A 24,227-nucleotide genomic window follows, 5' to 3' on the forward strand; every position below is an offset into this window, starting at 1 on the left:
TAAAGCAGAGGGAAAGAGCAAGAACAGTCAGAACAGCCGCAAACACAGAAACAACAAGGTGCTATATTTGCATTTGGTGTGACATTTCTCTGCCAATGCTGCCCATCTGTTCTCCTCCAGCAAACAAAATGGATGTCATCATCCTGAGCGATATGTGGTTAATCACAGAAATGTATCCGCTGATCTAATCTCATTCGTACAGTATTATTCAGAGGAAATGTATCTGCTGCAGTTTAAAATAAATGTGTTAGGTAATGTACTGAGCAAACTGATAGAGAGCAAATAGATGACGTAGTGTTTCATCAATAAACTAGAGTGGGCTGTTACAACTAATGCTACTGAGGGGCTTCAGTCCAGACAGGCAAATCCTAAATCAAGTCTCAAGTCCTTAACTTTGCATCAATGCTTGTTTAAGACTTGAAACTCACTTTTTTTTACAACAGAGCACTAATATGCAAGTAGATCTGGGGAATTAAGTGTCGACGTGCTTGGATTCTTAGAGTTAACATTAGCTAATGCAGGAAATGATTCAATGCGAATCATTTAAATAAAGTTTTTTCAACTTTAGGCTTGGAATGTCTCACGTATTTTCAAGTCAAGTCAAAGTGAAGTCACAAGTCATTGGTGTTAGTCCAAGTCCAAGTGTTTTTCACTTCATCAAGACAGGAGTCAGGTCTCACAATGCCCATGTCATCTTGTGCCTTTGACATTTTGACCAAAAACGGTGACTAAGGCTACGTTTACACGAGGACGGTCTGAACAGAAGACGCAAAAGTGGCGTTGCGTCTTCACTTTTTATTCCTCGTTTAGACGAGCATTTTCGGGAGGAAATCTGCTGCATACGGTCACGCAAAAGTGTGTGAAATTCAATTGTATGCAGCCAGGCGGCATCACTTAAAGCCATAAGAGCATCTTTGGGCATGCAGAAGTTTTCACGCCACGCATTTTCATCAGCTACTCCTTCCACAAAGTTCTCCACCATCACTAGATCTCCCAGGTCTCGTTCACAGCCGTCTGGCTTGCCTCCGACCAATTGCTGCATCCAGAATGTGATGGAGGTAATTCCAGATCCTTCTCTGTTCACTAATACTATCTGTACATATCCTGTACATTTGGTGGAAAGACTCCTGTAAGTTTATTAGAGCTGCCAGAGCAGCTTGAAGGTCCCACCATGGAAATAATCCACATGTTTGTTTATTTCCTGTACTGGAGCATGTATGTGACGTAAACACATACGTGACGTGAGCAGATCAGATCAGAGTTTTGTGTCTTGTCAGTGTAGACGACACGCTACGGAGGAGAGGATTCAACTTTTCCACTTTGGAGGGTGGTTTCAGATTTTTGCGTTTTTAAGCCCCCAAAACGCCGTCACCGTCTAAACGAAAGGCACTTCCGATAAAATATTTTGTTGTTTTTACCCGCAAGCGTCCTCGTGTAAACGGGGCCTAAATGTCATCAGACTTCCTACAGAACTCATACATACACACTCAGTCACTCCTTTGATATATGGGCTCTTAGCGTTAGCATGCTGGAGCTAGCCGCGGCCTGGGTCACTGTGATAGAGAGGACCATTTCACACCCGTCAGATCCCATTCCCACTCGGCCTGGGCACACTGAAAGGCCCCCATCAGGGGAGCAGCCTTTGCCCCTACGGCCTGTCTGGCCGCCACAACCCCCTACCAACATATTCTCTGTGTGTGTGTATGTACATTCCCCCTCCCTCTCCTCTGCATTTCATCCTTATCCTCAACCCCTGAGGTCAGCCTCGTCTGTGACCTGCATTCTAAGAGCAGCCTTTTGACATATCTGCCCACGACTGGTTATGGCTTTATGGTTCTGAATCTCAGCGTGAATGCTTTCTGTTGCAGCCCCAGCTGACTCTCTGTCAGATGTTCTCACTGAGAACAGAAAGGCCTAGGTGGCAAGAATAGAGAAATCTGATTTGTCTACCCAAGTGGCTGCGGCTTGTCTGGACGCCTGCCCAAATGCAAGTCAGATTCCAGGGTTTTGTAAATTGAATGGTTGCTTAAGTCTTGACCCGAGTGGCGGTGGCAAGTCAGTGTTAGGACAGGGGCCGAGGAGGAGGAGGAGGAGGAGGATGGAAAGACTGAAAGACGGTGGCAGGGATGAGAGGGAAAAAGTGAGAGTAGTTGCACAGACACATCTATCAGTCCATTTATCCTCCTCAAAGTCAAACATAAAAATAAAATCCATTTGTTTGTTTTAAATATGGTGCTCTAAAGCCAATTCAATGCTTGTGGCATTGGCACGAAGCAGCACAGAGCTCTCAAGCTTGTGTTTAAGGGAGGAAAGAGAGAAACACACACACACACGCTGGCAGCCCACACAGTCATTCCACCACTTGCTTAATGACACCTCTGACTCTACAATGTATTCCAGTCATGCCCTTCATCGTCTTCCCATAGCCTCAGAGACACAGACGCACGCACACACTGTTAGACAAACAGCTCTCCTTGTCACCTTACGTGTTTAAACACTACAATCTGAGCCAGGCTGCTGAGAGGAGGGGTGGTGGTGGTGGTGGTGGTGGGCAGCTTTTGTCAGCTCTCCCACTGCTCCATTACCATGCCCTATTCAGCCGCAGGCCCCCTAAAAATCGCTCCTAATGACTCTGAGCTGTATTCTTACAATACAAAACGGGCTTTGTATACATTGTGCCAGGGAGAGTAATGTGATATAGTGAGGTATCAAGTCCATTTCCAAGTCTTTTATTAACGCAGTGTTCATATGGATGGTAGGATATAGCAGTGTGTGTGTGTGTGTGTGTGGAGTTGGGTGGGCAGGGGTTGGGGGGTCTCCCAGCAGACAGCAGGATTTGGAAGAGAAGAGGGAAAGGAATTGCTCTGAGATGACATCAGAGCCATAAGCACAGTCGAAGCCTCAGTCGAGGGTCTGGTGGTGTGTTTGGCTCAGGCTGAATGGCTGCAGCACTGCGGCCTTCCTGCCTTTCAGTTCCTGCACATTAATGGACCCGACCGTCTGCATGGTGGAACCGGCTTTTATACCGACTGCTTCCCTGGCTTACTTCCTGCAAACCTTTTCTCCATGGTTCTCCTTCTCTGCTCTCTGAATAACACAAACAAGGTAAGATGGAGCAGCCCCTAATGAAAAGTACCCTGCTTACAATGCTTTATATCACTACCTCAGCATTTGTGAACAGTGCCAACTTGGCATTGTCATTGAGGTCATGGGAATTATGTCACGCTCAGAGGGCTTTCTAGGCAGTCCTCAGCATGTCCTCCAAGATGAATGCCTGATGTCAGAACTGGAGACCAACAAAACCATGAATAAACAGACCTGTGTCCTATCTTTTATAGCTAGGCAGACGTTATAAAAGGTAGGTTTTAAGATAAGATAAGTTTAATTTAGTCCAGCTAAAATGTTTGACCACTTCCTATATCTTTTATTAATCCCATAATCTGGAAATGCAATCTCTGCATTTGACCCATCCTTTTTTTTTTTTAAAGTGAACACACCATGCAAGGAGCAGTGGGCTGCACATCACTGCAACCGGGGAGCTGTGTGGTGGGGTGGGTGCCTTGCTCATGGGCACTTCAGTCCTTGACCTGTCAGTCCTGGGATCCAAACCTTTGACCCTCCAGTTACAAGCCCGATTCCTAACCTCTAGACCACAGACTTCCCACTTGACCATGTTAGCTGTATGGTAGCTACCAAAGGATATTAACTGTGGCGAATTTTTTTTTTTCCATCGGGCATTGATCCCCAAAAGGAGGAAATGTGATTATTCTTGGTTTTATTGATGAATAAAAGTACATTATCAATGACTGAGTATTCTTGGGTTTACTGCTTGCTTTGTGTTCTTTTGGAGAACCAAACCTCAGTACTTAATATATTTAGTAGCTCTAAAATCACATGCTGTTTGCAGATGGAATTTTCATTTTAAGCAAAGACACTTTTATTTAAGGGAATTTGCCTTATTCTAATATACAATCATGTCACCATTCTTACCACTTTCTTTCTTTCTTTCTTTCTCACTCTCTGCTATATTCCTGTCTACCAGGTGTTCTACATCTTTCCAGGACCTGTCATCCAGATGAGGACACCATCAGACCTGTGGCACCATTTTTCCAAACAAACCGTTTCCTTCTGTTACTCAAAACTGGATGATACCATGGAACCTGTTTAACCTACTTTAATTATAAAGTTTAGTGTTTGATTTGTGTTCTGCTTCTGCTCACTTGAAAGACAGTGCTGACCATGCTGACCCTGCCCCCCAGCCTGTAATCTTAAGCCCACATCCGTCATTGTGACCCCTGACCCTGCCTTTCACCGCAAATCATGTGACCAACCTAACATTTCAAAGACAGCGCCAGCAGGCGGACGACTGTCTGCTGCCAATATTCTCCTGTACTGGGCTGCCTGGAATGAAAAGTCAACCTGTCGCCAGTTATTTTAAAGTAGTACTTCTGGGAGAGGAGACGATAGAAGGACATACATCTTCTAACGGAGCAGGAGAGACAACCTTGCCTTATTTCTGCAGGGTCTAATGACACTCTTTGCAGTGCCAAAATGTGAAGCGCTCTTTCCATCTCTGCACCTAATTAGGCCAATGACTCAGAATAAGTCCCTTAAGTTTAAAAGAGCGAAAAGATGACAAGAAACTAATAGTTCATGGTTCCTAAGAGAGCAATTCTATCAGTGTCTTCAGACATTATTTTAGTAGGAGGATGTAAATTTAATGGTTCTAGGGGAAAAAACTATTATCAAAGCAATCATTCAAATCCAGTAATTCACAGGAATTCCACCATACTGTTTCAAACAGCATGCCTACACCAGGAGACTCCAACTGAGAGGAGACACAGCAGATCCACACTGATTCAAATCACACACAAACACCCACAAGTTGCACTTATCAGGTGAAAAGGAGAGGAATGCTGGCTAGGTTGGGCTGATGTGGGATTAGGGTGTGTGTGTGTGTGTGTGTGTGTGTGTGTGTGAGGTGAGGGAAGCCTGTGCCTCTGTCCACAGCAAGGTTATTATAGTTAACGAAAACTAACAAAATAACGAAAAACTAAAATTGAAAAAACATTTTCGTTAACTGAAATAAAAATAAAAACATGAGTTTTTTAAAAAACGCCAACTAACTGAAACTGTATTGCGTGGTTACAAAACTAACTAAAATTATAGTGAAAATGTCCTTCGTTTTCGTCTTTGTCAACTTTTTTCACACATAATTCAGTGTTTCTATTTCAACATGCAGGAACACATGGTGAATATGTTTACTGAGACTGGGATGTTTACACTCCAACCAAAATACAAAACACCCAGAACTGTAAGAGTTAATAACCTTATTGAGGCTGAGATGGATAAACCAAAAGGAAATGAAGGCACATACCCATTACAAAAAAAAACTAAAACTAACACTAAAACTAATAAAAACTAAACTAAAACTAAGCATTTTCAAAAAACAAAAAATAAACTAAAACTAGAAAACTCACTCTAAAAACTAACTAAAACTAACTGAATTTGAAAACAAAAATTCACAACGAAATTAAAACTAATGAAAAATCCAAAACTATTATAACCTTGGTCCACAGGAGAGAATGGAGCCAGCTCTGGCTCAGGGAGGTGACCGTTATCATTCTGGCCCATGCAAATAGCACAACAATGGAGCAGCAGAGTTCACGGTGTAGCCTCTTGTGAGTCAATGTGGCTGATAACGTTCCTCCCCACAGACTGGGGCTTTCCACTCAATGAAAACCTATTGTATCAAGGTGAAAGGACTAATAAGAGAGAATGCGAACGCTAATGAGTTTTCACTCAGCCGTGGTCAGGTGTGTTTACATTTAGTTAATAGAGCGGTCACTATTATAATTAGGATTAATCAACAAACGGTTAATTGCTGTAAGATGGTGATGGTGTTTTGTGATCAAAACTAAGTTGGAACATGCAAACATGAACTCTTATATAGAAAGATGCATGTTAACATGTTAGATTTTTGTTATTTTATTCGTCAAACATACTCAGTTACTGCACAGCAAATTGAGAAGAGTTGAATTCTTGGTGTTAAACTATACACTAGTAGAGTTAATTGTACTCTGGATAGAGTTAATTCATTATAATTAACTCTAAATCGATAAATAGTTGTTGTCAAAACCGAGTGTAAAAAGGAAGTGTCACTAAATCAAACCTGTAAGTGTAAATGTTTAAATATTAACTCAATTCAAATCATTTATATAGCATGCATCAGAGTGTTGAATTAGCTAGTTTTGTCTTTATTTACAGCCCTTACATGCATACCCTTTAACAAAAACATCCATTCTAGTAAAAAATGATAAAACAGTCACATCAGAACCTCTTAGTTAAAAAACATGGCATGAATATGACTTTCTATTGAAAAAAAAAAAAAATTACAGCTGACCTTTCACTACCATTAGCAGTCTCAAAACAGAAGTACAGTTTCATTTTTATACGCTACAATGAGCTGCTCACATTCAGAGGACATTCATCATGCTTGGCTGAATGACAGCAGCTAAATGCATGACTGAAAATGTTTGCCTTTGCCATTAAAAATCAATATATTAAATTCTGTTTATTCCATCCTGTACATTAACTATTTGCACCTGTGGTCTCTCACACATCAAGAGAAGAAGAGAAAGTGTGATAAAAACATAATAACACAATGAGCCACAGAAGACATTAGGCAAAATGATACTCACCAGCCAAAGAAGCCAAGCTCAAAGGTCCATCTACAGACTTCATCTAATCTATTTTAAAAGGCTGCTCACACTCTTTATCCAATCAACACACTCTGCTCACTTGCAGAGCAGATCTGCACTGACTCTTATGACCACCTGCTTCAACTCCATGCTCAAGAGTCGGACTCTTTTTTTATCCTGATTCTTTTTGTGTCCCCTGTTCCCTCCTCTCTCTTATTTAGCCCACCTCCTTTGCATCCCTCCCATTATTCTCCCTCCCTCCCTCTCTCTTCTGTGCCTCAGCCTGTAAGGTGGGAATTGGGGAAATCCCAAAGCACTTGAGGAATCTTGTTGCTTTCTGTCTGTCTGTATCTGTCTCAAAAATGACTAGTTTCTGTTATTCCCTCAAAATTTTAAAGCTAAAAACCTTGATCTGGAATATATAGTCCAGAGACACACACACAATCACTCACCTGTGTTGGATAATAAAAGCACAACAGGCAGTTAGGAAACAAAGACTGAATTGATATCATATAACACAGCTATTCTCAACCTTGGGGTCGGGACCCCAATTGGGGTCGCGAGATGATTTCTGGGGGTCGCCAAATCATTTTGGAAGTCAGCTCTGTCTCCACTGTGTTAAAGTGTTCATGTGTTAATGTGTTTTAGTCTTTTTGGTCATTTTGTGTCTTATTTTTGTGGTCATTTTGTGTCTTTTTTGGTCATTCTGTGGTCAATTTGTGTCTTTTTTGGTCATTTTGTGTCTTTTTTTGATCATTTTGTGGTCCATTTGTGACTTTTTTGGTCATTTTGTTTCTTTTTTGGTCATTTTGTGCCTTTTTTGTGTCTTTTTTAATCATTATGTGGTCAATTTGTGTCTTTTTTGGTCCTTTTGTGTCTTTTTTAGTCATTTTGTGTCTTTTTTTGGTTATTTTGTGTCTTTTTTTGGTCATTTTGTGTCTTTTTTGGTCATTTTGTGGTCAATTTGTGTCTTTTTTGGTCATTTAGTTTCCTTTTTTGGGTGATCTGAACTGTGCATGTGAGATTGTGTTCAGTGAGCGGGGGTTGCGACTCAAAAAGGTTGAGAACTACTGATATAACAACCCCATAACTCCCCAATCCCTTCTATCTCACTATCTATAACCCCTCTGAAAAAGTTCTGGTTATCCCCCCTGACCCAGTATCATGTTCAGCAGCTCTCTCTCTCATTACCTCCCCTCCTGCAGCCAGTCTGACTTAAGCTCATACTTCTACATGACCGCCTGTCCATGGTCTGCTTTAACCCTTTTCCTGGTTCACCAGCTCAGCCACCAATAAGCCCATTTGAGTAGACACGTACATGCACACACGCACTGACATACACCCACCATTACTCAAACAAAGACACACACACACAATCAGTCAACCCCCGACTGGCTGCTATGTCCGTACCCCACAACTGGAGGCAAAGACCAACCCTCTATAGAATAGCTTTTAATTAGATAACAGTGAGAGGAAGAAAAAAAAAAAGTGGAGCGAAGGGAGCTCTGAAATGGGGAGGGTGGTTAGTGGTGGGTGGGGGTGGGGGGGGTTGAGTAATGTCATTAGAGTATGGCTGGCTTTAAGGAATCCCCATTTCTGGAGCCCAGAGGCAGATCAATATGAAGACAGAGTGCAGAGAACGGCTGCTGGCAGCACTTCCCCTCTGCAACAGGAGCGGCTTGCCTGGAATTAAGAGAATTCTGAAAATCCCATTTTGGAGAAAGGCCGGGCCTCAGTAGCTCAGCTTGGACCTCTGAGTCCTCACTTACTGAACATGTCTGACCCCTCACAAAGCTTCTGTCAGATACATCTGGAACATTAACAAAGCTAATAATGTTCTTCCTGGAAAAGAGTTGACAAAAGGTATATTATCTCAGTGGTGTGCCGTTACCCACCCAAAGTACAAATATGCATATCTTGAACACACACCCTCCTTGTAGCCTAATAATTACCTAGGAATGGGTTTACATTGTGTCCTTCCAGGAAAACTGTATGAAAGTAAGAATAATGAGGTAGAGTGAGAAATGGAACCTCCAGCCAAAACTCCTCAAAACCTCAAGTTCCACACATACCAGACGACTTTCCCAAACCAGCTGACAGCTTTTTCTAGGAACAGCTCTGTTGCTGCACAATATGACACTAAACCAAAACATCTTCAACCTTTGGTGCTGCAGTATTCCTACTGTTAAAATGGTGCGTGTGTGTGTTTGACTATAACTTTGGCTAAAGACACATAAGCACTCTGGGCAGGCAGAGAAGGTTTTAATTCCATGGTAGCCTTTTCCACAACCCTGAGTTCTCCACTGCTGGCCAAACCCAACAAGCCCATAATAAGCTACGACACACTGCGATCTGCTTTGATAAACCAAGGAAACCAAAACAATGTGTCAGAAATAGAAGTCAAGGGCCACTACTCTTGGCATAGCAGCAGGGACCCAATAAAGCCTAAATGTCACCCACATTATACATAGCACGAAGAAGAGGAAGGATCAATCACTCATTGTGTTCTCCCACAGCAAATTAACCTTTAAGTAAATACGTGACACTGATGCTTAAACACATTAAATGCAGAGCTTCCACACATCACTAATAGCTTTTAACATGTAGCATCTTCAGGATTAGCGATAGGGCTGGGCGATATGGCCCTAAAAGAATATCACGATATCTCAGGCTATTTTTGCGATAACGATATTCTTGACGATATTACGAAATACTTAAAAAGATATAGAAAATATATTTTTTTTGTCTGTATAAATAAATAAAAATCTAAAATGTAGTGTGAAGTGCAAATCTCAAAAGTTTCCAAATACAAAAAAAATTACTCTTGACTCTTGAGTATGAGCAAATAATGAAAAATATCCATTTAGGGGTTTCGGGGACATATTTTAATGACATTTTGTAAAGGAAATGAAGGTTCTTGTATGTTTTATTTAAGGCATCTTATTTTGACAGTCTTCTTGTAAGTTCTGTGGTGGATTCTGTTAACACACCGTGCTCTTATTTTGAAAGCTGCATGTGTTTAGCGACAGAGAGTAAGTAGCTTTTTGTGATTAAAACAACTTTAATTGTTAGCCAATATTAACCTTATGCAACTACATCAAGAAGTAGGAATGTTGCCAATATCATGATATGCACTTTTTTTAACCATAAAAAAAATATACCGATATTATCGTGAACGATACGATATGGCACACCCCTAATTAGTGATATTCCAATGACCATCTAAGAGCACCAGACGGATAACATTTTTCAGGAGTTATCTATGCTAGGACACAACACACATGGTGCAAGACTCTCGGATGCAGAAGAAGAATCCTATCAGTGTTCTATGACACAGGGCCATCTGTTGCACACCACCACAGAAGTGTCACAGCTGCCTCAGTATCATAAATAATGAAAATTCAATTATGGAATGTTAAATCGATCCATAAAGCGGCACCAAGAGGCACACATGATGTTACACCCCCTTCAGGATTAGTTATCATTTTCACAAGACTGCTTTACACATGTTTGTTCCTGAGAAGAGGAGATGGACTCAAAGCAACAACATCCGGAGGGTTTTTACGATGTACCAGATCTCAGGACTGACACAAAGTGACACTTTTACATGCAGGGTTTTCCCCAAAGAATGCAGTTTCACCAGTATCTGGTATTATCACATATTTTCTTAATATTGGATTAATAAAATTGTTTGTTTTTAAAAACTAGACACACAAGTCAAAACTGCTTATTCCCCCTGATGACAATTACCCTGTCCAATCTAATCTATCTATTGTATTGTTATTAATTCTATGTATTTTATTGTATTTTATTGCTGTATCTTTTCTATCTTTTTGTACGGTGTCCTTGAGTGCCAAGAAAGGCGCCTCCAAATAAAATGTATAATTATTATTATTAAGTCCACAACAACAGGTGCCAAAATTTCTGCTTTTTCAAATAATTATTGGCAGAAATCCACTTCTTATCTAGAATTTTAATTTCTATAATTAATAACACTTTGCGGAGTGATATGGATTGTGCAAATGTCTTTTTCCAAAAATGAATATAATTTCCTCTTTCGGTGTACAGACCTGATCTCGTTTACCATAGTAGTAGGCCATGTCATCACCATTCATATCTATACAACATATTGTTTTTATGATCAAATTGTTTACAGGACCACAACGTTCCTTACAGATCTAGCCTCACAAATCCTGTGGGATTTTTTTTTTTTTATTTATTATTATTATTATTATAAGAATATTATAAATCTAAATGCCTTGATGAGGTAATTCTTTGTAATGCCAATCAACCAACTGCTCTTAAGATCAATAAACATGGATAATATCTGAGTGGAATTTCTCCCATTTGCCCGTTGACCAGTACCAACAGAAATCCTGCTTCCAACATTCTTAAAAAGTAAATAAGAGCATTAGTTGCTGCCGGTATGATCTCTTCCTGAAAACGGTCCTCACTGCAGGAGGATAACTGTGTTATTTTGAGAAAAGAGGAGCATGTATGAGCTATTATAGAAGTGAACAGGAGGCAGAGAGGACCATTAACATCCACTGAAGAACCTTGCTCTCAGAAACATTAATTGTCTTATTCTGAAGTTCTTTCCAGCTGCTAACAGGGCTGAAAGGAGGAGATGGTAGAGTAAGACTGGGGCTGTAACCAAGCAGTGAAATACATATTACTATCTGTACATAACAATGGCTGGTGAATATGATAATGAAGGTTTCAATGAACTGTGATAAAAACATTTTGGTATTAATTTGTATAGCTTAATATTGAGACAATGTATCAATAATCAATGGTTATTCTGAATTAAGAGATTTTAGAGACAATGCACTTTCATCAACCACACTGCAAACATACATTGTTGGGCAAAAGGCTAATTTATAACATGACATTTGTGATGTTCTTAGGTGGATAATCTTTAATAAGAAATGATGGTAACGCTTTATATTAAGGTCCTTGTAATAACCATTAATTAACAAGCAATAAGGCCCTTGTAAGTCCTTACAATATGCTTAATAACATTATTGTGTGTTTATAAGCTTATATAAGTGTTAATAATGGCATTACAAACACCCATGACCCACCCATTATGTCTTTGCCATGCCTTTATTAATCTTATTTTGTTTGCTTATTGATATTAAAATATACTCTATTGCTCATCTATTATAAGTTAACTATAAGTTAACTATGCTTTTTGCAACTACCGGATATAAGCGAGAACAATGCCTTATTACTTGTTAATTAATGGTTATTAAGGACCTTATTATAAAGCGTTACCGAAATGATTTGGTAGAAACAAAAAGCAGTACCAAGTTTTAAAAAAAACATATATAAAAAAGGACCATCGTCACATGCTGAGCCTTTTTCCATACAGTGCACACTAGTCAAAAGATTTAAAATACATTTTTCCTATTGGATGCCATTTAATTTGCATTCATCATACATGGATTTGTTGTATTGGGATAAAGTGCCAACATTTGTCATGGTGCCTTATGTTGAAGTGACTAGACTGGGGTTTTGTTCATGACGATCTCAAAGACACAAACTGTACTAGTTTTCGTGTTATGGTGAGCAGTAAAATGGTTTATGTAATCTGCCCTGATTATCCTTGTTACACTGCCTGTTGTATACACACACACACATTGCAATCTCGATGCTCAAACAATACATTGAGCCTATAGGGCCAAGTAAACAGGTGTGAGATGTGTTTGTGGCAGCGAGGAAGAAGAAATTAAGCTTTGTTCATACATCAACACAGACATGGACGCTTATAGCTGCCAACGTGCTTCCAAACTAGGGCTGAACGATATGGACAAAATTTCATATCTCGATATTCATGCCAGATATCTCGATATCGATACGATATGACTACGGCTTTCGGTGAAAACCAAGCATTTTTCAGAAAAATAAAAACATAATACAAAAGAGTGCAGTTTTATTGATTAGAACTCACTGCCAGTCATCAACATTAACATAAAGTCACTCAATAATAAATAAATTTTAAAAAATTAACATTTTACTGCAGCTCCGCTTTGACAATAAATAACCAATGCAGCAGCTGGTGGAAGGTGAAACATTGAAAGTGCATTGAAGTGCAACATCTTATATTCTTCATAAGACAACATAACAGTATGCAGAAAATGCATAACAGAACAGAGGTAGTTACAGCACAGTTACAGATTCTTTGTTGTTGTTCCCTTGCTTCGTCGCAATTTTCGCCAAGCACGACCTGCACAACACCTCGCTCTGGTCGACATCATCCTTTCTAAATCCAAAATACCTCCAAATAATGGAGGATGATTTATGTTTTGGCACAAAATTAGATTCTGCACTGCCACCGGCCGCATTATCTTCCGCACTCATGTCACTTTTCTTTCGTTTCTTTCGTTTTGATTTCCCCGCTGTGAATGTCCTGTGTGTGTGGCTGTGTGCGTCTCAGTCGACGTCTCCCTCACTACCACCCTCCTATGTTTGTCATTGGTTGGCTTCAGCTGTCGATCCACAGCAAGCATGAAATAAGCTTTGTGGTTGGCTGGCCGTAGTGGTGCGTTCAAGGGCAATCTTAAAAGTAATGTTTATGGTGACTGCCAGAGCTTTACATGCAGGGCGATCGCGAGGGAAATATATCGTTTATATCGTTGCTTTTCCGATATTAATATCTTGAATGTTCATATCTCGATAAAGATACGATAACGATATATCGTTCAGCCCTATTCCAAACATACAAGAAAATACGCTGTTTGCCATCCAGTTCCAGCATTTCTTCCACATCAAGAGCTCCTTTGATTGTTGTATTTGGCTCAATAACAAGAAGAAGTAAAATGTTATATGCACCTGCTTAATGTCAAAAGGACCAATGGCTGGGCATATAGTACACCAAGCAAGCATCTAGTTCGCTTCTAGTTCCTAGAGCCTCTTTTTTACGCAGATTCATCAATACCAAAGGTCCGGCATTACACTGGCTTTGCTTTTTTATATAAAATCAAACATGGGGACAAATTGTTGGCATAACAGGAGAAAAAAAAGGCATGACGTGTAAACAAGTGTCTGTAACTTTGAACCAACCTGCAAAAATGCCTTATTTAAACATTTGAACCCAACCCAACATGCAAACGGCATCAACACCAAAGCACTCATAAGGTTGTGTGTTTGAGAGAGAGGGGAGGAGAAGGTGTGGAAGGTGGACTATTGAATACAACATTAGTTATTAATAACTTACTTAAAAACTGATTTTTTAAGTTTTGAGCCACATGGAGTTTGACTTACTTCAGCTACGAGCAAATTTCATCTGTAGTCCCTGGGCAGGAACAAATAACTAATAATAAATCTAACACAAACAAACAAGCCTTTCAAACAGCAACAACAAAGTTTCACACTCTTAAAACAGAATACAACACAGAACAACAGCAAGAATAAAGTCACAGTATTAAGACACAACACGAAACAATGTTAAAATAAAACACTTAAGAGATTGCAAAATAGTGAACTAATGTTTGAGTTTATAGTTGGTTGGTGCATGATTGAGTGGATTTAAGCCATGATTTTATTTTAGATTTAAAACCAACAAATGTGCTGATGTCTCTGATCTCATTTGGTACCGAGTTCCAATAATTAGTGGCTCTTATAGAAAAAGCTGATCTGCCAAATTCAGTGCATCTGCGCTGTACTGCACAGTGACCTCTACTGGTCATCCTAGTTGTTCAGTAGACTGCTTGTTCTCCGCCATGCTAGCTTTTTTTTACCCCCCTCCCCGTTCCATCTTCTTAACTTTATACAGGCAGCAAAGCGGATTAAAAAGGCACAAATATTCCCACCTTTGGCCAGTTAAATCGCCTCGAATAGTCTCGCCTAGGGGTGTGCCATATCGTATCGTTGACGATAATATCGGTATATTTTTTTTATGGTTAAAAAAAACTCATATCATCATATTCGCAACGTTCCTACTTCTTGAAGTAGTGCTTAAAGTTGTTTTAATCACAAAAAGCTACTTACTCCCTGTCGCTAAACACATGCAGCTTTCAAAATAAGAGCACAGTATGTTAGAGAATCCACCACAGAATTTACAAGAAGACTGTCAAAATAAGATGCCTTGAATAAAACATACAAGAACCTTTATTCTCCTTTACAAAATGTCATTAAAATATGCTCCCGAAACCCCTAAATGGTTATTTTTTATTATTTATCTCAAGAGTCAAGAGTAAAGAGTCAAGAGTTTTTGTATTTGGCAACTGTTGAGATTTGCACTTCAAACTACATTTTAGATTTTTAATTATTTATACAGACTAAAAAAAAAAATCATATTTTCTATATCTTTTTAAGTATTTCCTAATATCATCAAGAATATCGTTATCGCAAAAATAGCCTGAAATATCGTGATATTCTTTTAGGGCCATATCGCCCAGCCCTAGCCTCGCCAATTTACGCCTCTGTTACTAACTCTGAAGACGTAACAGAGCCGAGATCACTTGGTCCCCCGTTACGCCTCGGGCGCTTTCAGATTGCAGGAGAAGTCACAGAGGCGTTAATATAGTGGTTTGAAACGGCAGTCTGAAAGGAGCATAGCATAGCATAGCATAGCACATAGTCTACAGTGGAACACAGAACAGGTAGGGCTAGCATGAACGTCTTTACAATGGTTGTGCTATAACGCAAAATAAAGGAAAGTCAGAAAACTTCAAAATACTTGGAAAAAGTAGTGAGTCACTGGGCGACTTATAGGGAGCTGAGACACATTACAGCTAGAGGAACAGTGCCAGGGAGGTCCTTCCAGCTGGTTTTAAAGAAACTAGAAACACCAAGGTCATGAACCTTCCAGCTGCATGGATACAGTTAATACAGCAGTTCATGCAGGACTGACAGACGGACATCAACAGGTCCATCTCCTCTTTCCAGCTGTTGTCAGAGCAGTAGTGGCCCCAAGGCTCAATGATTAACGCCTCAATCAAATGCTATACAAACCAGATGGTAAAGATGGGAGATAAGGGAAAGGTCCTCTCCACTTCTCCAACCAGCAGCACACACAGAAAGGCCTGAACATATGCTTAATCTTGTGCATTTAAATAATTCTTAATAAACATCCTGCCCACAGTCATGAAGTGCTCCACAGAGACATTGTAATCATGTTTAATGCAGCCTTTAATTCAAAAACATAAAAACAGCGGCATAAAAACAAAATTACACAATGGGAAGCTTTTTTACAATGTTACTATCTTTGTGTGCCCAACCCATAAATGCAGACTTAAAGGCGGAAGGCTACCATGGGCGTTCTGGGAAAATAAGAAATGTCAATCATCAGCTGTACAAGACAAAAAGCCTGCCAGCTAAAGCAACATGTAATCAAGACAAATCTTTCCTTCCTTCATTTGAACCATGTCCTCTGAAGCTTGGACAGGACACTCACAATCAGACATACCAAACAAGTTCACAAACATTGTTTACTGTCAACTCGGCTCCAACAGTGATCCCATTAGATGTGGCTGTGTGCATCTGTGTCTTACTGTACACATGTGTGCATGAGCAGACGCATTTTTCACACATATGTGAGCCGCAGGGACCATCACGGCTGATCCCCTAAGCCTGCTGTACCAAACATTTCTTAAAAAACATTGGACTGGCAGGAGCAGGCATCAAAGCACTCGCACACACACACATATTGACTCAAATCATAAGCTTGATCCTTTCACAAGGCACAGAGCATCTCACATATCAAAGGTCTCCCTCAAACACTCAATAGCATCCCTTTCAGCTTGGTACATGAAAGAGAACACTGTGGTGTCTTATAATATGCCGTTTTCCCCATTCACAGAGACAAACTTCAAAGAGGGCTAATTCAAGTTGGAAACCTTTCACTGTCCCCGTGGCGTGGTGTTTCCTAGTACTTTCAGTAAGAAATTACCAGGAGGTGGCAGGGTCATTCATAATTTGGCACACTAAATGCCTTACCAGATTTAACCTTTCTAGATCTGCCACTTCACACACACTCTGGGGCTTCTCTAACTTCACTCCAATGACAGAGTGTGAATATGTATTGTGAACATCTGGCCAAGTCCTTATCACCATGGGAAAATGTCTAAGGACAAGCCCATGTTATCCCTGCTGCAGGGCCTGTCTCATCTGGACTTCAACTGTGGTTTAGCAGCCATGTCAAACTAAAGTAGTGCTTCTCATTAATGGGGAGTTACGGAAAAGCGATAGGCCTGTTTGCCTTCTGTTCCCTAGAGTTGGTGAGAGCCGGACCTGAGGCTGTTTTGCCTTCAATGCCATGGAGTCCCCTCCACACTTGAACCATGTGGGCAGAACTAAGTAAAGTAACTAAATTGAATTAGGCTAGCAGAGGGGGTGTGAGTGAAACAACGCAAATATAGTCAGACTGTTGGGTATGCCGGTTTTTCTCTCAGAGAAAAATGAGTTAATAATAGAGGATCTAGTCTTCAATAACACCGCCAAGAACCAGAGGCAAGGTCTTGATATGAACAAGGACACAGTTGACTGTATTATTCTCATTCTAACAACTGTTTAACTGGAGTAAACTAAAAAAAGATGCTGCAGAACAAGATCATCTTTTTTAGTTAATGCATTCTTGTTAATTGTCCTAACCTGGTACCTACATTACCCACAATGCAACTCAACCACCAAATAGTTTGGTCAGCAATTTAGGTGTTATGCTGGTCACGGCTAGGGAAAATCTGCACCTATTCCGAGACATTATGACTCAAATTCATGAATGTATAGAGACGGGAGGAAAAAGGAGACTGGAGCAAGGAACAGAAAAAGCTGTGGTTCCTGGTGAGATCAGCCAAAGTCTCTTTGGAGCAAAAGAATCACCACACTGCAAAAAAAACCTCCCTTTGCGTGGATAAAGAAAGACTAAAATTTGCTTCAGATTCTGTCTGGAAACACCTTCAGAGGTCTTAACCAAAATGACAAACCTTTGACACCAAGCCTTACATGACAGTTGCAGTGATCAGTGCAATGCTTTACTCTGTGCAACACAAGAATGATGGAAGGAGACTTTCTGTGTGCTCCATTATAACCAGACAGGAGACAGATACACATCAGTAGACAGACGGTTTGGTTTGCCAGCCATACCAAATGAATGCCACTTATATGCTCCCATAATTTACTAAACTGCGACTGTTTTTAGAAACTGCTGCGCAGTTGGCATATTTGACTTATTGTGTTACAGTGAATTTGAGTTTGAATGACAAAAATACAGAGCAACAAATTAGGACTAAAGAGAAAAGCAGTTGGCCAAGCAAGCCACTAGAGAACTGAACCGTTGCCAGTTCACCCACACACTCTGGCATGGAGCGATTTCATGCAAAACTGAAGAGAAGATGGGGAATATTCGTGTCTTGTCTCAGACCAGATATTAAAAGAACAGATAAGCTGGATGCCTGAATTGAATATACTATCACCCTCTCACACCAATTAAAGTTTGGCCTGATCTGAGGAGTGGTCCAAGGGGACTCTGATCATGACAGAAGCTTAGCCAAGCACATCATACTGTCAGTATGGCTCTTCCACTGACCACTTCATAGCTGTCCCTATGAAAAGTAATGCACTGGAATTCATAACCATCCCACAAAATGTTGTCCAGTGACAAAGCAATGTGATGATAAAAGCCTGGCGGGTCCCCACTGGGAGGACTGGTGGGGCAGCACAACCAACCCAGTACTTCAACCACAAAGTGGTTTTTAAGTCTTATGTGTTGTTTTAACTAGGGGTGTGCCATATCATATCGTTCACGATAATATCGGTATATTTTTTTTATGGTTAAAAAAAATGCATATCATGATATTAGCAACATTCCTACCGAATTAAATACTATGAACTAGTACGGGCATTATGCCATTTGTTAGCCGTGAGCTAACATTAGCTAAAAATTAAAGTTGTTTTAATCACAAAAAGCTACTTACGCCCTGTTGCTAAACACATGCAGCTTTCAAAATAAGAGCACAGTGTGTTAAGAGAATCCACCACAGAACTTACGAGAAGACTGTCAAAATAAGATGCCTTAAACAAAACATACAAGAACCTTTATTCTCCTTTACAAAATTTCATTAAAATATGCCCCCGGAACCCCTGAATGCTTATTTTTATTATTTGCTCATACTCAAGAGTCAAGAGTAAATTTTTTGTATTTGGCAACTGTTGAGATTTGCACATTAAACTAAATTTTAGATTTTTATTTATTTATACAGACCGGGGAAAAAAATCATATTTTCTATATGTTTCGTATCTTCGTATCTTTCGTATTTCCTAATATCGTCAAGAATATCGTTATCGCAAAAATAGCCTGCAATATCGTGATATTCTTTTAGGGCCACCCCTAGTTTTAACCCAGCCTTAAACAAGGTTTTATTAACCTTAACCAAGTGTCTTTAAAAAGTGTTTAAAACAGTGACTGTTATGTGACACATTTTCCAGAATATTATATAAAATGCGTTGCAAAAGTTTTTGCAAAAAATAATATGAACACATTCATGTGAACAACTTGCAGGGAGAGACATTATTTTAAAACTATATTTAAAACAGAGCTGCAACGACTTGTTGACCAATCAATACATTGATCCACAGAAAAACAACCGACTATTTTGATAATCAAATTATCATAAATGTTTAATGCAAACATTCAAAAAAATGATTTACTGCTTCCCTAACTATATTCTGACATTTCTTAGACCAAGAATAAATAAAATAATCATCAGATTAATCTATGATGAAAATAATTGTTGACTGAAGACCTAACTAAAAAAAACCCACATTAAAATATTTCAAAAACAAGTTTCTCTCTTCAATCAAAATTGTTGTCAGGAATTAACCCATTGACGCCTAAAACTTCCTGTAAAACCTCTTGCCGATTTTAAAATAAGCCCCGAAAACATGAAGTTTTTCTGGAGATTCAACAGAAGTGTCAACGCTTCTACTAAATAATAGATTTTTCAGCCTCTGTAGCAGATAGAAATTAAATTCAAAAAGTATTTGAGAGCTTATACAAATACTACAAAATGACGTATCCGCTTTCCAGGCTTCAATGGGTTAAAAGGAAACTGGCTGGTAAAAATCACAGCCACAACTGTGAGAAAGTGTCCATAATGTGAGAAACAATGGAAAGCCTTAATGATAACAGTGTCACAGAGGTGACATTCCTGGTTGGGAGGCTGGCCGTCATCTTTTCTTTTAGCTTCGGCCCATTAGGGGTTCTTTCTCTCTGACCCAGCTGGCTGCAGAGCACTATTACAGGGAAACGGTTTGGTCTTTGACCTCGCAGCCTGCAGAGAGCTGGGAAACACTGGAGCGCTGCTCTAACTCCGTCAATGAGAGATGTAGGAACTAGACAGGTTGCTTAATATTCACCACTTTCCCCCCACTGTTAGTGAGTTATGGTGCTCTAATAATGTGCATTCCAGCACTTGAAGGGTTTCCAGTCTGTGTGCAGGTGTTGTCTTGCTTTTGATTGGTGGTTGTGTTCCCTCAAGGAAAAACACACAAGAAAAAAACACTTTTTCCCTATCAACTTTCTTTTAACATTACCATTCTCCCTCTGTCCTGTTTCAACAAATGAGCTCACTGTTTTTACAATGATTAGCGCTTGAGGGACACATTGACTTCAGCAGTGAATGTACAAGGCCCGAGTGGTTTGAATGTTTGCCTAAAGATAGCAAAATACACCACACAAATATGAGAAATGAACTAAATCGGAGTTTGTGCAGACAAAGAAAAAGCAGAGGCTGCTAGCATGGATTCTGACGATATAAAGCCGATAAATATCTCACTTTACATAAAGCCCCAAGGCAACTGGTCCAACTTCAGTACAGACAAGGTTTCACCTAAATTCCCACAGACAGAAAATAAAAAAAGGATCATAAAGCAACAACTGAGGCACAGCAACAACTAGGAGAAATCTTCCATGATGTACACATCAAAAAGTAAAGAAATACCTGCCAATGCAGTAGCACAACTAGACTAAACTATAAGATTAAAGTTAAAACCTTAAAGCAGAGAAACATGATGGTCATGAGAGCCATCAAACAGCGCTTTCCCACTGAAGTGAGTGTCTCTTGCACTTCTCTAATGTGACAGACAACCATTGTACAGATTGCATACCTGTGATTGTTCATGGCTACACATGATACGAGAGCAACAGCAGCACACAATGCTTTGAAGAGGACACAGAGCTTAAGAGACAGAAAACCCTTCCAGCTAAAAGCGCTTCTGGCCCTCCCCATTAGGAAGAGGCAGCTAGAAAGCACACCCACCACATAATCCGCCACCTGTCTTCAAAAAAACATATGCAGAAGCCGAGTGTAATTCATGAGAATCCAGGTATACGCGTGGAAAGTACAGAGAGCACTCGGAGCTGGAGATAAACAGCCTACGACTGATTAAAACTGCAAAGCCTTCAGTCTGCCTAAGTAGCTTGGTGTCCTCGACGGTGGGTGATTATCCTGCGCTGGCTTGGGGGTATATTAGACTGTCAGAAAGCAGTTAGAGAACAGCCAGCTGGTCTAGCCACAGCATCCTGGGTGAAGAAGCATTTCTATCAGTGGAGAACAGATGAGCTCTGCAGAGAGCAGCCCAGTCCTCCTGGGGCAACACAGAAAGGAGGAGGTGCTGAGAATGGAGCTACTCCACCTTTCTGATCGTTATGACTTTCTGCTAGTCAGAGTTTAGTAGTTTTGGATGCTGTTAGCACAGTTCACCCCAGGGATCTCACATGGAAACAAATGGATTTACACAGAGGACACAATTAGATTTTGCAGAATTTAAAAAAAGGCAAAAGTTGAGGTTTGTAACAACTGAACAGTGTGAGGAGGAGAGAGGAGCAGAGCTGCCGGGCCAACAGGCTAAAGAGAAGAGTCTATTTTTCAGGCTAGAATGAATAACACACTTGAGTGGTCCATGGAGAGGGGAAAGAGGTCTTTGTGCAGCGGCAGAGTCATGGTCATGGTGACAATAAAAGTCCTCTGTCATGGGTTAGAGCTGTTTAACCTTTTGATCCTCTTCCTTCTTAATGTGGTCTTTGAATCCTGAAGGGTCTAGAACAAACCAAAGATTCACACACAAAACAGCATGGAAACTTTTAGCTCTTAGCTGCAGCTTGCATGAGAAGGAGTTTACTTTAGTACAAAGTCTAGTTTACATTCCCAACTTTGTATTCTCTAAATAAAGACATTAAAACCTGCAAGAGGCTCGAAAAAGTGAGAAAAGCAAAGCGAGCACATAACGCAGATATGTTAACATTTCTCCACAACAGGGTGAAAATGAGGAAGCAGAAGAAATGCAGTGTCAACTTTTGAAAATTTCCTGTCATATTGTAGCCTGGAGCAAAACCCATTGTCCCTTTAGAATAATTAATTATTTTCAAAGATATTAAGCATCAACAATAAACTGATTTATAGGTAGTAACACAAATTTAGTATAGACAAATGGAGGATAAAGGATTCATCCAAGATTTTAAAATGTTTCAATCAGTCTACTCTACAAAAAGTAGGAATACATGTTTTTTTCTTTCTTATTTGTATGACTATTTATCATTTATGTTGGTGCCAGTTGCCTCGTGTTGGAGATATGGCCTGTAGAGATATATATCAGTCTTCTCTATCATGTAATAATATATTGAGGCACTTGGCTTGTGGTACACAAAGGCAAACAAAAAAATACATTTGAAAAAGTCAACAGCAATGTGTAAGGCCTTACTACAGAGCAGGTTATAAATACCGCCTGGTTATCTGGCTCCACTAAACCAATCAAACACCATCAGGCTGAGCACTGCTACCATGCTGCTCATCAACTAGTTAATTAACTCTTTATCAGGCCAATAACCATATTTGGTAACTTGAGCGGATAACAACAGGTCTCCTCGCTCTAAATTTACATGTGCTTCTCATATATAAGGTGCTTTAAAAAAAGACATTAAGCATATGTAATAATTAGTCTAAAAAGATAATAAATAGTTTAATGGTAAAAGATAAAGTGGTGATGGATGCAAATGATGTGTTGTTGTCTATTTAGGGTTGCTGTGGGAAAGAGACTATAATAAATATAATAATAATAATAATAATAATAATAATAATAATAATGACTTTATTGACCTCGATTTGCAATATAAAAATTAAAAAACATTTAGCAAAAAGTCTTGTAATATCCTCCAATAACACTTCAGGGTTGACATTTTCAATTTCCAAGAGTGCCCTATAAAGGGTTAACCCAAGGTTTCCCAATTATGAGCATAAAGCTCTTTTCGTGTAAACAAGCTGTGTTTGAAGCATATATGACCAATCACAACCATGGAGGAGTCTATTGTCTGAGAGAAAACAATCATATCTGACAACTACTAAGAAGTTAAACACATAACCCGGGCTAAAACCAACAGCTGCTAAATACAGGAAGGACAGCTGGCAAAAAAAATTGTTGCAACTGACTGTGTTGCAACATTAATATCACTGCAATGTGTTTTCTTATGGAGTTCTTTCTCGTAGTGAACTACTCAAAACAAGCTCTGTGGTTTATCTTGAGTAACTGGGTCATGATTTCAGGAAGAATAAATTGCTAAACAGTTTCTCAAATGTATTTTTTGGCACTTTGAGCACCACAACAAAGTGCCTTACAGTTTAGTGACGGAGGAGATCCCTGTTGGCGATAACTCCAACACTCCAACACACCAAAACAATCTGAATTGATAAATAGCACTAGAGCCAAGAAGAAAAATGTGTATTTTTTAGTTTTGGAGTAAACTGTCCCTTTAAACAGTTGGCAAAGAACAGGCTACACTTGTTGGGCTTGTTTCCAGTGATGATTACAAGAAAAAAAGAAAAAAGTAAGTAACAGTAAGTAGTGAGTTAAACAAGGAAGTTACATTTTCCGACAGGAAGGCTGCTGAGAAGTTGTGCAGGATCAGTCTGATTCATTCATCCTCGTCAGCAACTATTGCTGATGAGCTGTTGAGCCAGACCGTTAGGATCTAGCAGGAGTTCCAGACTGGGATTTCTGGTCAACTGTAGAAATGTGAAGGCTCACAAAGAATGTTTTCCTATTAGGCTGACTTAAATTCAGTACAATAAAAAATAAATCTTAGGTTCATTTGCCAGGGATTGTGTTCACAGCTGCATCAGCATAACTGAGCTTAGCTGCTCTCACACTATAAAACTCCAGAATACTTGACCAGCGTACACTGAAAAAAAGATTATTTTGGCCCTGTAATTATTACTTCAATCATCTATATAAATTCTACAAAGAAATACGAATTCAGTGCTTTTACTTTAAAATAGCAGTTTTTCACGTGGTGCATTACTGAGTGAATGTTTATTATTATGTGTCCTCAGTTTTAATGTAAATTGAACCATTTGTTCCGAGTAATATTCACTAAAGCAGTTCATTGGCTTAATGAGTTGATATTTCCAAGTAAAATCAGTGAATCTGCACTTTACTTGTGTATTTTCATAAAAAACAAGTGGTTCTATTCAATAAATATGACTTAGAAACAGTCTGAGGAAGGATTACAAACACTTTTTGTGTGGAAAA

General features: G+C 39.6%; 1 protein-coding gene across 2 annotated transcripts in view; it reads right to left on the reverse strand.

Moving 5' to 3' along the window:
• slc45a3 (solute carrier family 45 member 3) overlaps positions 1 to 24,227 on the reverse strand; it is a 51,622-nt gene that overhangs the window by 26,653 nt on the left and 742 nt on the right. Inside the window, exon 1 of one of the 2 annotated variants that reach the window (XM_059335072.1) lies at positions 6,702 to 6,823. The exons of the other annotated variant lie outside the window; for it this stretch is intronic. The gene's annotated coding sequence lies outside the window, so the exon portion shown is untranslated. Of the gene's footprint in view, positions 1 to 6,701; positions 6,824 to 24,227 lie in introns of those variants that run through there. 2 annotated transcript variants of the gene reach the window in all.

This window comes from Centropristis striata, chromosome 6, assembly GCF_030273125.1.
Source record: "Centropristis striata isolate RG_2023a ecotype Rhode Island chromosome 6, C.striata_1.0, whole genome shotgun sequence".
Classification (NCBI taxonomy): Eukaryota; Metazoa; Chordata; class Actinopteri; order Perciformes; family Serranidae; genus Centropristis; species Centropristis striata.